Source organism: Genypterus blacodes, unplaced genomic scaffold, assembly GCF_046128005.1.
Source record: "Genypterus blacodes isolate CSIRO-AG114 ecotype Tasmania unplaced genomic scaffold, CSIRO-AGI_Gbla_v1 ptg000036l_1, whole genome shotgun sequence".
NCBI classification, from domain to species: Eukaryota; Metazoa; Chordata; class Actinopteri; order Ophidiiformes; family Ophidiidae; genus Genypterus; species Genypterus blacodes.
Genome location: NW_027466849.1, coordinates 117,501 through 132,427, shown reverse-complemented (window position 1 = coordinate 132,427; position 14,927 = coordinate 117,501). Strand labels below are relative to the sequence as shown.

The 14,927-nt window shown below is 41.1% G+C and overlaps 1 protein-coding gene across 1 annotated transcript in view; it reads right to left on the bottom strand.

Annotated features, from left to right (window-relative positions):
- Nucleotides 1-14,927, bottom strand: part of LOC142996105 (CUB and sushi domain-containing protein 1-like) — a gene marked incomplete at its 5' end in the record, with an annotated part of 226,024 nt that overhangs the window by 152,493 nt on the left and 58,604 nt on the right. The window lies entirely within an intron of this gene.

The following is a 14,927-nucleotide window of genomic DNA, read 5'->3' as shown; positions in this document are numbered from 1 at the left end:
TTTCAATAATCCAACCAAATAAGATCATTTGACAGCATTGTTGGATTTGTGGCGCTTAGATGTAGGATGTTAAACCTCCCCATAACACCTTACATTTCAATAAGACATAAATAACAATAATAAGACAATAATTGGACTCCCAATGAATGGTAGATAATAACCACACATATCAACATGATACATTAGAGCAAATACCACAAAATCCTAAATATGTCCTGCTCAAAACCTTAGCTGATGTAGAAGCAAGTGTATGGCTTTTAGAGGTGTGTATTAGATACAAGGTGTCATCAAGCTTTATTGTCATGTTTGCAGATAATGACTGTGTTACATACATACATGCACAGTAACTGTTTCTGTTGTATACTGGTGTGTAATGAGTATTTGTACAAAAGGGCGTATAAAAGGGCAGTACATGAAGTGTGTCAACATGTCACAGGTATTAAGTGGACTGTGTGTATGCTATTCCATTTTAATGGCAGCATGGCAATTAGACAAAACCTCACCGCGAGACCCTCAGAACTAGGACAGAGGATGAGGAGCGGTAGGAGAGTGAGAGGAAGACGAAGACAAAAGAGTTAGGAAGAGACAGGAAGAGAAAAAGGAAGACAAAGAGACTGATCGGGGAGGGGAAATAGTGAGAAGGAGGAGGGAGAGGAAAGGGAAGAGACACTTGAGTTAGACAGGAAACAGAGAGAGGTGAAGTAATTGCAGAGGGACCTAAACATGTATAATTTACTCTAATTGGCTCATTATTTAGATCACATGAAGTCATGCATCAGAGGTGAGTTACCCACGCTCAGCTGACCATGCCTTCCTCTGTGTAAGCACGCCGCCGCCTGCTTTGTAATAACAAGGTAGAAATCACACAACCACGTCTACTATGTAAACTGAAGCACCAGGGGCAAGATGGGTGGAGAGGAGGAAGGAGGGAAAGTGAAGAAATAAGACAGGAGAAGGAAAGGAATGTGTCAGGGCCAAGTCATTAGTCACACTTATGTGACCATACAGTCCTGTGTGCGCCAGGCTGACATTTTTAACGAGCCAGCCTGCTGCACAAGGGCTTTCTCTCATTTAGACCAACTTTTTCAGAAACTCATCGGAAGGAATAAAAGGTTATTTTGGTTTGCTTAAGTGCTCAGAATACTGAGAAGCACTGGAATTACACAGATGAATCTTCTTGTGTAAATGAGCAATTTGCTGTACATCATACAGGAGTACTGCTGCAATGAAGAAATGTAAAAAAACGTTAATTGTTCTCTTTTCAGTCATCAAATGTTAAGAGTAAAGTATTTTCAGAGCAACTTTTAACTACGCATGACATAATACTTTGTTGTCATCAGTATTTTTCTGTATTGTTGCGGGTTACTGCAGGTCAAGTAACTTACAGTGTATATTTCAGTCTAGTCTAGAAGTCTTCCATTGGTTGAACACTTTTTTAATCAGTACTATAAAACCTTGTTTAAGTCTAATCTCAAACCCAGGCCTGTTTGAATGAGCCGCACAAAATTAAATCTGGTAACACAATGATTTTGATTACTTCATTTTGGATGACTGCTATGGTTTTAATTGTGTCTTTCAGGACTTGAGGTCATTTTAGGTCGCTTTGGAAAAAGTCATTCTCCTTACCTTTCTAATTCAAAATACAAAGCAAATGTGTGGAAGTAATTTCCAAACTTTGTGCACAATATGATTCTTAATAATCCCCTCAGTTGAATCACGATTATTTCATTTGAATTAAATATTCCAAACACTGAAATATGACATTTTCACAGCCCTGGAAATGTGTGATATACAGATTCTGTTGATTCTGGTGTCAGAAGATTCAAATAATTAATCACTTTTGATTGGCATGAATTATGCACAGTGCATTTCCCTAATTGAGAAGCTGTAGATTGAATGCACTTGCATTTGTGATGAGATGTGGCCTGAGCAGGTGGAAATGCACTAGCGATTACATGTCAAACCCAGCATCAATACTGTTCTGCCTTGCCTGATCTGCATAGTAATGTTTTGTGCACAGCCAAGCATCGTGCAACCTTGCAAGCCGGTTGGGTTAGAAGATTCAACTGCCAAACAGGTGCAAGTACACAAAAATATTCACAAGAGGTCAACAACAGTGACATAAGACAATGTTTAGTACTACTGATGGATTTGGAGTGGAATGAAAATGATGAACCTTATAGTTTTACTGTAAATATCATCAAAGTTTTGCATTGCGGTTTGTCAATCTCATTGTCATCTTTGATCAGGTCTCTTAAGTGATCTGATGATTCATAGTGTTCATGATCTATAAACCTGGCAACACTCAGCATCCACAGAGCAACTTGTTCTGTGGGTGTGTGTGTGTGTGTGTGTGTGTGTCTCTGTCTGTGTAAAGGCATCCTTGTGAGTGTGTTTGGCTGCACTGAGGATGGCTGATGGCTGATGGCTATGCTCATCCCTTCTGGTCCTCTGCAGCCACAGGGCAGTTCAGTGCAGTTTCTATAGCAACTCTAGGTCAGGGCAGTTCCTTCAAAGTGATATAGCCAAGACGGACAACATGATATGGGGATTAGACTGAATCAAAGAACCCCTGGTGCTCAGGAGAAAAGGGAGGGAAAAAAGGGAGGTACAAGGATGAGGGCTACAGGAGAGGAGGGAGTGAGGAAGGCAGCAAGACGGAATGACAGAGCTGTTGCACTGCATGAAGGTTCATGTTGGTAAAAAGTGTCTTGTAGAAATTGAACAAAGTTATTACTGTCTCTTTTCTGAACATCTCATTCTAACAGATCTGTAAATGCTTTGGATCCAAACAGATCCAAGAGTCCAAGACACCATCTGTTAGACAAATGCCAAACTAACTAATTACTAATTTATTATAGGTGAAAGACTGAGTTAGAACTTTGTCTCCATCTAATACATGATACTGCCATTGATTTGTGTGATAGCAGTGATCAGGTGAAGAACAGCTGCTGCGTCCATCCTGTCTGGGATTATCTGTGGTCATAAGCAATGGTGTCAATTGTCAAGATATACTGAAAAAATAACCGACTGATCACTGACAGAAACACGTTGCAGTGAAGTAAACGGTTTTGGCGTCAGCGTTTAGTATGGCAGATATAACAGAAGTTTACCTGGGAGTTTACTTGTTTGGTTTCCAGGGAGCTGTTGAATTACAGTCAAGCGGAACCAGAACAAATGTTGTACCATGTGTACATACTGCCAAACAGGGACTTGGACAGATGTGAGTATTTGAAATTTGTGTTATAAAATCATCTTCCAGACTGATTAAAAACACGGCAGAGTACTTATTTTCTGGAGAAAGAAAAGACCAGCTTTTGCCAAGTTGAAAAGTTAGATGCTAAATACAGCTTGAATTTCAAGTCAGTGTTTACAAGAATCTTAAAAAATTATGCAATCTATCCTAAAAATTCCAGTACACACTCTGTCCCAGTTCTTCTACCAAAATCTAAAAAAAAAGAACAGTGTCATAGTCTTAACCCTTCTGCAAACAGCAACCAACTAAGGCATAAATGCGTCTTGACAGAACGCTGGAATTACATTTGCCCTGTATAGGAGATTAAGTTAACTCAATCAACAATAAATCACTCCCCATCCACAGCTGAGGCAGAGACCCCGAGTTCACACAGGAGCATCTCTCAAGGGGCACAATCCATAATCCATTAACCCCTCCACTCAGTTCCCATGGTGCACATGAACTAATAAATAGAAATTGTCGTGCTCTTTTAATCTACGGGCCTAAATGTACACAGAGATGTTGCTGTTGGAAAAATGCCAAAGCTCTGAGCTAAATGAACTCCCCAACACTGATAGTGAGCTCTCGTGGTGTAAACGTATTAAAACCTTCACTGGCACGTGGCGTGTAATAACTCTAACCAAGCAGAGCCTAACGGGGCTCCTGGCCAGCTGTTGCCAACATGTCACAGCTAAATGAAGACTCATTACCGCCTGCTGTGACCGCCTTCATTGACTGTGTAACTAGCTGAAGCAATACCGGGATTACTAACACACTGATCGGCCTCTCCTGAGCACGCTTTTTCTCCAACGCCAAACTCTTACATTATTTTCTATTGTGATTTGGAATTTGTTAAAACATTTTTTTTTGCAATTCCCTTTTGAGGTGAGTGACGGCAAATGTTGGCTGCAGATGAATGATAGGATCAAGACTTTAATGTTAAAGACCGGACAGACTGCGCAGCCAGACATAGCCTAATGAAATGGGTTGTGTGGAACCACAGGCTGCGTAATAATAATAAAAGCAATCATTTAGGGACTAATAGGAAACTGTACAATACAGTTGGTTTGGTACATTGGCAACATGACATAAACTACAGACTTTCCATGGCCCATGTGTGAAAGGCCGAGACCTCAAGCGGATCTAACTGGGGGGAACAACATCTACCTCTTAGAAGGGAAATTCTTGCAGTGCTCCCATGGTGTAAATGTATCAAAATGCATTAACACCACCTCTCCTATGTTCCCTTGGTGTAAATATATTAGCAGGGCATGTGACATTTCCAGCAGTGCTTCTCATCAATCACCTGCTAAACAGAGTAATCACTATAGCGGCTACACTCTGTTAAACGCTGCCTCCCCTCAGCCTCTCCAGCTTGACTATGAATCCAAGAAATATTGGTTTCTAATATATAACACCCACATGGTGCGATACCCGACGCCATAAAGATCAGCCGCTGTACAATCACCAGTTATTTACCAACCGACATGAGAAGATATAGAGCGCTAACACGGCTGTCACTTAAAACAGAAATATCTGAACGCTGGATTTATTACTCTGCTTGAACTCAAATCAACAGCTGGTTTAGATGGTTGAACTGTTGGAGCAGCAGCTGTAGCGCTGCAGTGTTCAGCTAATTTTAGGTGTAAATTGTTATTTAATTTCTATGTCTGATTGTTGTAAAATTAATTATTAAACTATAAAGGAAACAAACTTCCCTCCATTGTACAGTGTACAGGGTGTATTGTGATTATAACTATTGCTAATTATTTTGCTATGGTACCAAATCAATCAAGATCCCTCTGTGTTAAGCATTTCTCCAGGAAAGAACAGTGAGTTGCAAAGAAATGATTATCAATCTTTTCAGGCCTGAAGCACAAACGCTTCTTGGCCAATAAGGACAATATTGTACTAAAGTGAATCATTATATAAACTGTTAATTTGTTAAATTGAAGCTTGAATGATTTAATGCTTGAGGCCATAAACACACTGCAATTCAGTCCTCCTCCTCTCTGCTGCCTCAATCCTATTTTCTCTGCCTCTTATTGTCATTATTGGTCTATGACAATTCTGACTCGGAATGAATTTCCCATTTAACAACAGGCTTCACCTAAACACCACAGTAAGAGACATTACCAACCGAGTCATGAGTGTTTCCCCACGCTGCACTTAAGTAGCGACAAAATGAAGAAAAAAATTAATATTAGTAATTTCACGCTAAGACTAACTTCCACAAAGGAATTTATTCTGGAACAAATGTTATTACATTAAGATATCACGTAGGTGTGTCACCCAATTATCTATATTTTCCTTTCTATACTTTTTTTTATAGAATCTCTACACCGTAGCAAACCTCAAAGCGAACTCAAAAATCACAATTGACAAGAGAGGCAATAATAAGATAAGAACCAAAGATTAAATGATAAGCACAAGATAACAGCACAGAAAGTAAAACAAGTGTGAGGGCAAAATTGTGACAAAAGGAAGAAGAACACTTATCATCTCTTATCATCCTTTAGAAGTTTAGGTCTAGATTCTAGAAAATGGCATTACGATAATGTAGCCTGTAAAATACAACAGGTTATATGACTGTAAAGATGAATGTGTGTAACTATAACTTAAAAGAAGACAGTGGCCTTGAGCTATGTTATTCACAGTGCAATGCTGTTGGCCTCTTCATAGTTGATCTAGAACTCTGCTGTTAGACAATATAATGGCAACAAAACGTAAGCATACTGTCAAATCTACTCCACCATGCTTTCCTTTGACACATTTATTCATTTTACAAAGATATTTTTTTTTCGTTTTTTTAAACAGCAACAGATTGCATTACTACTTCAAAAATGGCTGTTGAGGCAGTATAAATAACACTATAATAATAACCCTATAATAATAATATAAGTGTAATTAAAGTAGAAGAAAAAGTTGCAAACCTTGGTACGCTGACAGCCATACACTTAATTTTCTAGGCAGAATAAATAAATGAGAATATATCTGACACAGGTATCAATTTTTCAATTTCGGATGGCAAACTTTGCAGACAGAATGGGTTAGTTGCGCTAAGCTATGATTGCTATGATTCAATTTCATTCAACAAACCCCCTGAATAAACATAACTTGACAGCAATGGCTAACAGTAACTTTTTAATATATTTAGAGGTACATTTGCTGTGGTTCATGCTGTGTTGGTCAAAAAAACTTTTCTTTTGCATTCAGACCAACTTCTGCTCCAGTTCAAAATGTAGCAGCAGCTGTGGTTCAGCACCTTGGATAGCGACAGAGCTCTGCACTCACATTAGCCAACAAAGCGCTGACATGGCCCTGCTGTCAATCACTGTGGTGGCCTAAAGGCAGTAAGTAAATATTAAAACGTGCCTTTAAAATGGAGACTTTTCGTTTAGCAACCGGGGAGAAATGCCTGAGAGGAGGCCATGCCATCACTGAGCACATTTGCACTCACATGTCGTTATCCTTACAGGGCGACTACTGGGATTTGCTGTATCAATCACGTCACTCAAATCAATTCAAACATAGAACATGAAATTACACCTGGATTCAGCATGATGTCAATGACAATTCTGACAGGCACCGTATGAGCCCAGCTGCTGGCTGAAACGGGTGTACATCATTATAAATCACTATGATCAATTCTAAAATGACAGAGGGGACATCATCTGTGACAGAAGTGGAATAGTCAGAGACAAAGACCTGGCCAATGAACCTTTGTACTGCTGGTCATCTGGGCACAGCCTCAAAAGGTAACACAGAGCCATTACATTTGGGATTTACCACATACAAGGGAAAGAGGGGAAAAGGTGGTAAGGAGAACACTGAGCTTTAAGTCAAAGCTTCTCTGCCAGTCCATGTGCTCTGGTGGTCACAGAAAGCCATGGCTACAGGTATGTTTCTTTTCTTTGCTGGATAGCACATCTCCCTCTACATTGCAGAGCAGCCCTGTTATGCTGGAGGTTCTTTTGCACTAAGGGCAAGCGCTAGTTAAAGTGGTTTCGATACCTGCTAGGGCTGCCTCCTGGGCTCCACTTTGGAGGAGTCGGAACCAGTACTGGAAAGAGACCCCGAGGCTGACTGGATAGGTTACATCTACCACATAACCTTGGTGGTCCCTTAGGAGGAGTCAAAGGCATTAGACGAAAGGAACGTGAGTTGAGTTTTATACTTTTATACTTGTTCTGCCAGCATGACCTTAGACCTGAAGCAGTGAGTTTTCCTCACGGATCTTGGATCCTGGAGAACCTATACAATATGTGATATATATATAACTACAAATAAAACTACATATGTTGATAAAGCAATAATAATAAAAATACTAATATTAAATCTACTACTAATAATAACAATAATCATCATAACCATCGTCATCTTCATCTCATTATCTTTATTACCTAGAATAAACAGAAATGGGAGGGCCAATAAATGAGAAATACACACACACAAACACAGACATTGATATAATCACTTTAACTTGCAAAAGTATGACACAAAAATTCTTTGTCATCATATAATGATACTTAGTAAAGCTGTAAAATTATTGAATCACTTTCAGCTTCATCCTACATCTGCACTTAGACTGACGATTTAAACAAAGGCGAAACAACTGTATTTCTGTGACCGTGTTAGCAAATGTTTGTTGTATATAGTATATGTTCTCGTTGCAATGGAATGGATTATGGGACCATATTTACATAATTACACTTTTTTGAAATGCCCTCCTGACCACTCGTTGCTATGGAAACAGTGACCTGTCTTGAGGCTACAGAATGCTGCAGGGGACGAACAGCGACTGGAACTTTCATTACTTCGTTGACGGTTAAAAGTCTGAAAGAAGGACATGAGTTGTTTTGTTTTTCCTCAACTTGAATTTGACTTCAACAAGCTTGATGCCACTTTATATTTGACACCATAAACAAAAAAAAGTGAGGCTCGAGGCTTGAAATGAAAATAGCTAGTTAAGAAGTTAAACTGTATTGAGATAGAAAAGTGCGGTGTGGGTAACAACAACTGCATGAACAAAAAGAGCAGACATCGCCTAGAACAAAATGTCAATTCTGACTGTCAGCGCATGTGTCTGTTTTACTGGTCTTCATTTTTGCTTAAGGTCCATTAGAATTCCACAAAGACTCCAGATGTCAGCTCTTCTTATCATTGTGAAGCAGAATCCACCAAGCATTGGATTGTTCACCCGCTAATTAAGGGATCAGAACTGGGTTTAGACAGTAATCCATCTGCTGACGGTCTATCACTGTAACAGACCGTCAGCACATGAATGAAATTGTATATTGCCAAAGATTCTCAAAATCTCTCAAACCCATTCCTTCCCCACTTCCATCATCACGCCCCTCTCCACTGCTCCTTTTCTTCCTTCCTCCTCTGAAGAACACGGCCAACACGCCATGTTCAATATCTTTCCTTCCTGTCACCATTGCTATGACAACCATGACCAGGCCAGGAGTTACTGTAGTAAGAGTGGCCGGCCCCGAGGCTGTGCTGTGACGCTGGGGACAAAAGGCCAATAACATCAGCACCTGTATGCTCACATATGCACACGCATGAATACACACACACACACACACACACACACACACACACACGTTATTTACACTGATCCTCGTTCAACTCTCTGCTCTCCTCTCAGAGGCATATATTATGCTACTTTACAGTTTTGTGTAGGTGAATGTTTGTTTCTGTGTGTGTGGAAAGAGAGCGAGAGAGAGAGAGAGAGAGAGAGAAAGAGAGAGAGAGAGAGAGAGAGTGTGTTTGTGTAGCACAGTGTTTTCTGTTTTTCTGTCGATAACATGTTGTCTCAGGATATCTCACCGACTAAGCATTCAGGTCAGAGGTCAAAATTCAAAGAATTTAACAGGACATACAGAGTTTATAAAACATGTTTTACAGGGATGACATGACATGAGGTCAATACAAACATTGTTAAGATTATATAAAAACAAATGTCACAACATTTCTCAAAAAGAATAGAATAGAATAAGTTGTCACTTGAAAGTTTAAATAGGGCATTAATCATTGCGCTCTCTCTCTCTCCCACTGTCTCTCTCTCTCTCTCTCTCTCACACACACACACACACATGCAGATACACACACACACACACACACATGCCTAATGCATCTTCATTTAGTCTTGCTGTCCTCTCGGCACATTTACATCTGTCAACCCACTATACAAAATGGATGGATGGGGTGGTGTGTGTGTGTGTGTGTGTGTGTGTGTGTGTGTGTGTGTGTGGGTGTGTATGTCTCTCTTCATGCGTGAAACCATTTGTATGCCTGTGAGCGTGTTTGTATGTGTACAGGTTGTGTATGTATATATCTGTAAGAGCTGTTTTGCATTCACTCATTGTATGAGCAGATGCATGTTGACTTTTTTTCTCTTTTTCTTTCTTGTGTGTGTGTGTCTCTCTGACTGTGTCTGTGCATGGGTGCACAACAGTCAATTTCCTTAGTGGGTGACAGTTCATGGTCCCCTGGGCAGCACAGAATTGTGGGTAAAGTTGATGTCACAACTATTCCAATATATCAACAGAATGACACGTGCACACACAAGCACAAAGCCGCAAGCGCGCACACACACACACACACACACACACACAGCCCATTAAGAGAGCAGATATGTAATCTTAAAACCATTATGTGTTGTGTATTTACACCTTTTTCTACATTATCATATCCAGCAGGATGCTATCCTCCATTCAATGCGATGTGCTGTTAGCCAAATGTCTGAAAAGAGGTGATACTTCATATTTTTCAGAAGCATTATTTAGATGTCTTAGGAAGGAGGGTGGCTTGCTCTCAGCACAAAGACTCTTAAATAAAGGATTTTGTGTGGGAGATTTAAATGCAGGAAGAGAAAGCCTATTGTTTCTATTGTCTGCCAGATGATGTCATCGAGGTTATCTGGCAACAGCTTCGGGCAATCCCTAATGTCTGCCTCTGATACTCAGAGACCCTGGCCAGACACAGTGGCTTGTAATGTAATAAATTGTGATAATGATTAAAAGTGTCATGTCATTTTTCCCTGTCCCGTCACCCTGTTGCTTTTGCCGTGTAATCATCGTAAGGGTTGCGACGAAACATAAAAGTTCAGCAACCAAATACAATGTGGGACCTGAGTGCTCCTCACAAACGCATCGTCCTGGATCAACAGTCTGCAGTCTGTGCATGGCCAAGTCAGCTAAGGGCTCTGGATGTTCCTGCAAACGAGTGCTTGGGCTGCTGCTCGCGCTCAGTGAATACAGCTGCCATGTTCTCACAAAGACACGTGGACCGGAACGGCTGCTGAATGAGTGTCCTTTGCATTATATCAGCTTGTTAAAATGAGGGGGACATAAAGAACAACTTGTATATCCATATACTTTAGAGTGGAAGAGGAAAAAAAGAGCCCCTGACTGTAAACAAAGGGCTGGAGGGACACAATGCAGATAGAGAGGATGGGCACGACATCCGACGTCAGCTTGGGGCATAATAATGCATTTAGGGTTAAAGAGAAACCTAAAGGCTGTACGAACCGTTTCATAATGCCAGCACGTACAAGGGAAGCATGTTACAGCGTCTTCAGCACAAAGCAGCCAGGTTCCCCTCCAAATGAAGAGATAAGTCATCGCAGCAACAAGTTCATAACCCCGTATTCACACAGCCGAGGCCATCTAGGAGGACGGGGAGGATGATGTAATAGATGCTGAAACCACCCGGAGTTGTCAGGTGCCCATCAGACAGTTATTGAGGGGTTGAAGTGCTTAATAGGGTAGCTAAGGTAGTGGATATCGACCCTGCTCAGGTTTCCCTTCCAGTGGCCGTGCCCCTCCTGTCAGATTTCAGTGAGCTAATCGGGAAACAGTTTGCCGCAGTGTAAGCAACCCGCAGTTGGTCTATCATGCAGGGTAGTGAGAAGGGTTGGCTGTGGGCCTCGGCCCCATGTTGAACAAGCTCTCTCTGGCAGCTCTAGAGCCCCCCCTGGTCCTGTTTTAGGGAAGGCCAGCTGCACCAGTAAAAACTGTCACACTATGGATAAGCTGCTAAGGGAAGCAGCACAAGGCTATGGCAGCTCAGACACAGCTGGTTAACACGGGGGCTATATTATTCCTGTACCAGTGCCATCTGCTGCAGGAAGAGCAAGACAGTCATGGTATTTCGGGTAATGTGTCTGAGATCCGTGTTCTCCTTCTGGATGGTGCAGCTCTGTCGCCATCGTCTATGTTTGGCGTGGAAGTGGTGAGAGTGCTACAGCTGGCTCACTAAAGCTGGGCATTACACAAAGGTGATCTCAGGCCTCACCGGTCTGCTCTCTGGGGCCTCTTGGACCATGCAGCCTCAAACCACCACCACCCCCAACCCGGGGTATAGGGTAGCTGAGATGAGAGGCACCAGCACCACCAATTTAACCTGATCTGACCTGTCCTTTGACTCCTTTCTGGCAGGGAGGGTGTTGTGTGTGAGTCCATGGGTCATTTCCATCATAACCACAGGTCGCAAGCTGCAGTTTCAGTCCAAGCCAACTTGGAGGACCCCTACGTTAACGATTTCATGATTTCATGCAATCCTGCTCTCATCGGATAGCGTGTCACACAGGACAGCATTGTGGTTTCAGCACAGCAAGGGATTTGTCAGTTTGTAACTAAAAAGATATTTCATATGGACAAACTATGTGACAGGCTTAGTGTGTTTAAAGCAGAATCTGTGATATTATGTTGGAAGATTACTACTCAGCGCCCTGTAAGTGTGCTGTTTTATGCAGCAGATCCAGATGGGATAAAGGGGAGAAAACTGCCTTTCACTTGGATTTTAGAACCAAATCCAAAGGCTTATCTCCAGATAAGGGCCTCAATGTTAAGTAGCACAAAGATCCTCACAAATTTGTACCCAAAATGCTATTGAAGCCCTTATTAATAATCTCTGTGACAGCCATGGTGTTTTTCATTGTGGAAAAATTAGATACTTTATATTCTTCAAAAAATCTAATTACTCCATTCCTGAGATGCATACAGAATAGTATTATCAGGTGGCAGCTGTACTACATGTTAGTGTGGCAGTTCGTTTGCAGCAAATTGTTTACAGGTTATTTACAGGACAGAAAACGTTGGCTACCATTACAAATCTCAGAATGACGGATGATTTTGACATAAAACAGTGAAAAAGCTGTGAAGTGAAAAAAAGTATTTAATCACTGTGAACTTTTTGTGTGTTTTACAGTTCAACATTGTATTGCAGTGAACTTCATCCTGCCCCTCAACGTCCAAAACCCTGCTGTTTTTTTGTCACCTAATCGCTGATTTTTCACCTGGAACAACACGGTTGAAGCTTGAAGTCCAGCAGGCCGACATTCCTGTAGATCTGCAGTGTTCTGCAAGGGCTACAAATGTTGACACGCGTTCTATGATAACAGTCCTGATACAGACTCTGTATAGGCTTGGTGAGGGAACTGCTGAGCAACACAATATCTACATACACTCTCTCAGCCGTATCTGTACAAGCCTTGACCTTTCCCACAGTCAGAGGCAACATATAGGCGGAGGAGAGGTCAGACCCACAGAGCTCATTAAAGGGAAATGCCTCTGTGCTACGATTTAAAAACGAAACGTGAAAGACTTACTCATCAAGCTTGCCTTGATAATCCAAAAAGACAAAGCACCAAAAGGCTTTTTCATGACTCGATCCAAACAGACTATGAACGTGCCCTAAATATCAAACAGTGTTCTAAATGAATAAAAGGGAAGAACATTTACCTATTGTACCAAAATGCTACATACTTTGGCTCTAGTATAAATCAGTCATTTTTTTTATTAATTACTAAGGCAGTATGGATTTTTTTAGAATTACGTAAATCCAAGTCTTTAAAGTGCAAGCTTTACACAACTGTCATGGAAAGATGAATGAAGTTACAGCCGAGGTTTCAAGTTAAACCCCATTGCTGACAGTCATATGGCTCCGTGAATGATTCTATTGCAGTAACTTAACAGGCACTTAAGACCCACTGGTATGTATTTGATCCACTATTAAACATAATGATGAATCTATACAATTACGAATTACAGTTTATTGTCGCCAAAATGACAGAGTCCATAAAACAACCTGACCACATTCTTTCATTGTTCTTCTCAGATACATCTTGGAGAGATAATGCAGTCTTTCTGAAAATGTAAGTCATGCACACTTGAGATGTGAGATAAAAAAGAATAATAATTAAAAAGTTTTCTGGCCACAGTAAACAGGCCAGTCTCCATCTTTGACGTTGGTTCGGCTGTACCACAAAGCAGGGAAGCTACTTTGATGTAGCTGACAGAGAGCAGCTGCGTGACTGCAGCTGTGTGTGTGTGTGTGTGTGTGTGTGTGTGTTTATATGCGTGTGAGTGATCTCATAGCTTATCCTCAGATATCCTGTTCCACAACTGCCCACCTGTGTGTGTGTGTGTGTGTGCATGCGTTCCTGTGTTTCTGTGTGGGTGTTAACCATAAAAACAATATAAGCCCCGTTAAGCCTCCCCATATTTCAACTCTAACACTCTCATCAGAGCTAAATTTGTGTGTTTGTGTGCGGCCTCAAATTGTTGTAGGTGGGAGAGAGATAAAGAGAGATATAAAACTTGCATGTGAAACTGTTCATGTTTGTGTGTGTGTGGGGGTATTTCTGTGAGAGACAAAGAGAGGACAGACGGACAGAGGGAGATACAGACAGACGGACAGACAGACAGACAGACACACAGACAGAGTCTGATTGTTCAGGGTTCAGTGTGTGTTAGTGGGCGTTTCATGTGTTCTGGATCAATACATGTGTTTGGGAAAATAAAGCTTAAGTGCTCTGACATGTTGAGGAGACAAATGGATGATTGTCATCAGTGTGCTCATGCATGTCTCTGTTTTACCGATGTTCCTCTTAGATGCATGCACATACTACACACCCTCTTGACATCTGTGGTACTTGGGATGATAATAAATGTAAAGATACATTCACTTACTCCCTCAGAATGTAGCTCTTATAAACAGGAAAATCTCTCAACATATACACACTGTGTCCTCCATAATGATAGACATGTCAGTATTTCACAAAAGCATTTAGTGCTCCATCGACAACACTGACACATCCTAATGTCTTTCTCAAGCCTTTGGACGGATGGTGTGTGGAATTCCAGTGAGCCCGGCAAACTCTCACCTCTCCTGAAAAAAAGCATTTTGGTAATTTTTCTCATGGCAAAATGCCACACTGTCTTACACTTAACGATAATTTCCCAGTGGGTTGACCTGCTGTCTTTGTAGTGCACATCCTTACACATATGGAATAACACAGATTTTGACGGGAATAACACACAATCATCCTATTTCCAATGATTTTATGCAGCTGAGAAGGGAAGATGGAAATGCACATTCTCTCAAGGGAAATGTCTGTCACTTTTTAAATTTCTTTCACATAACTTTGCGATTGTGTACCTGTGATGACAATTAATTAGTATAATTTCAAACCGCTCGGTTGTGTCTCACACTCGTTGAATTACAAAGACCCGCAACTATGCAACGATGTACTTATCAGCATTTCATTGAACCACATTTAATAGACCTGAACAGGAGAGGATCTGGACCTTGAAAGAACACTGCCCACACACACATACACACGCACACGCACACGCACATGCACTTAAGAAGAGATATAAATCATAGTTAAATTATAATA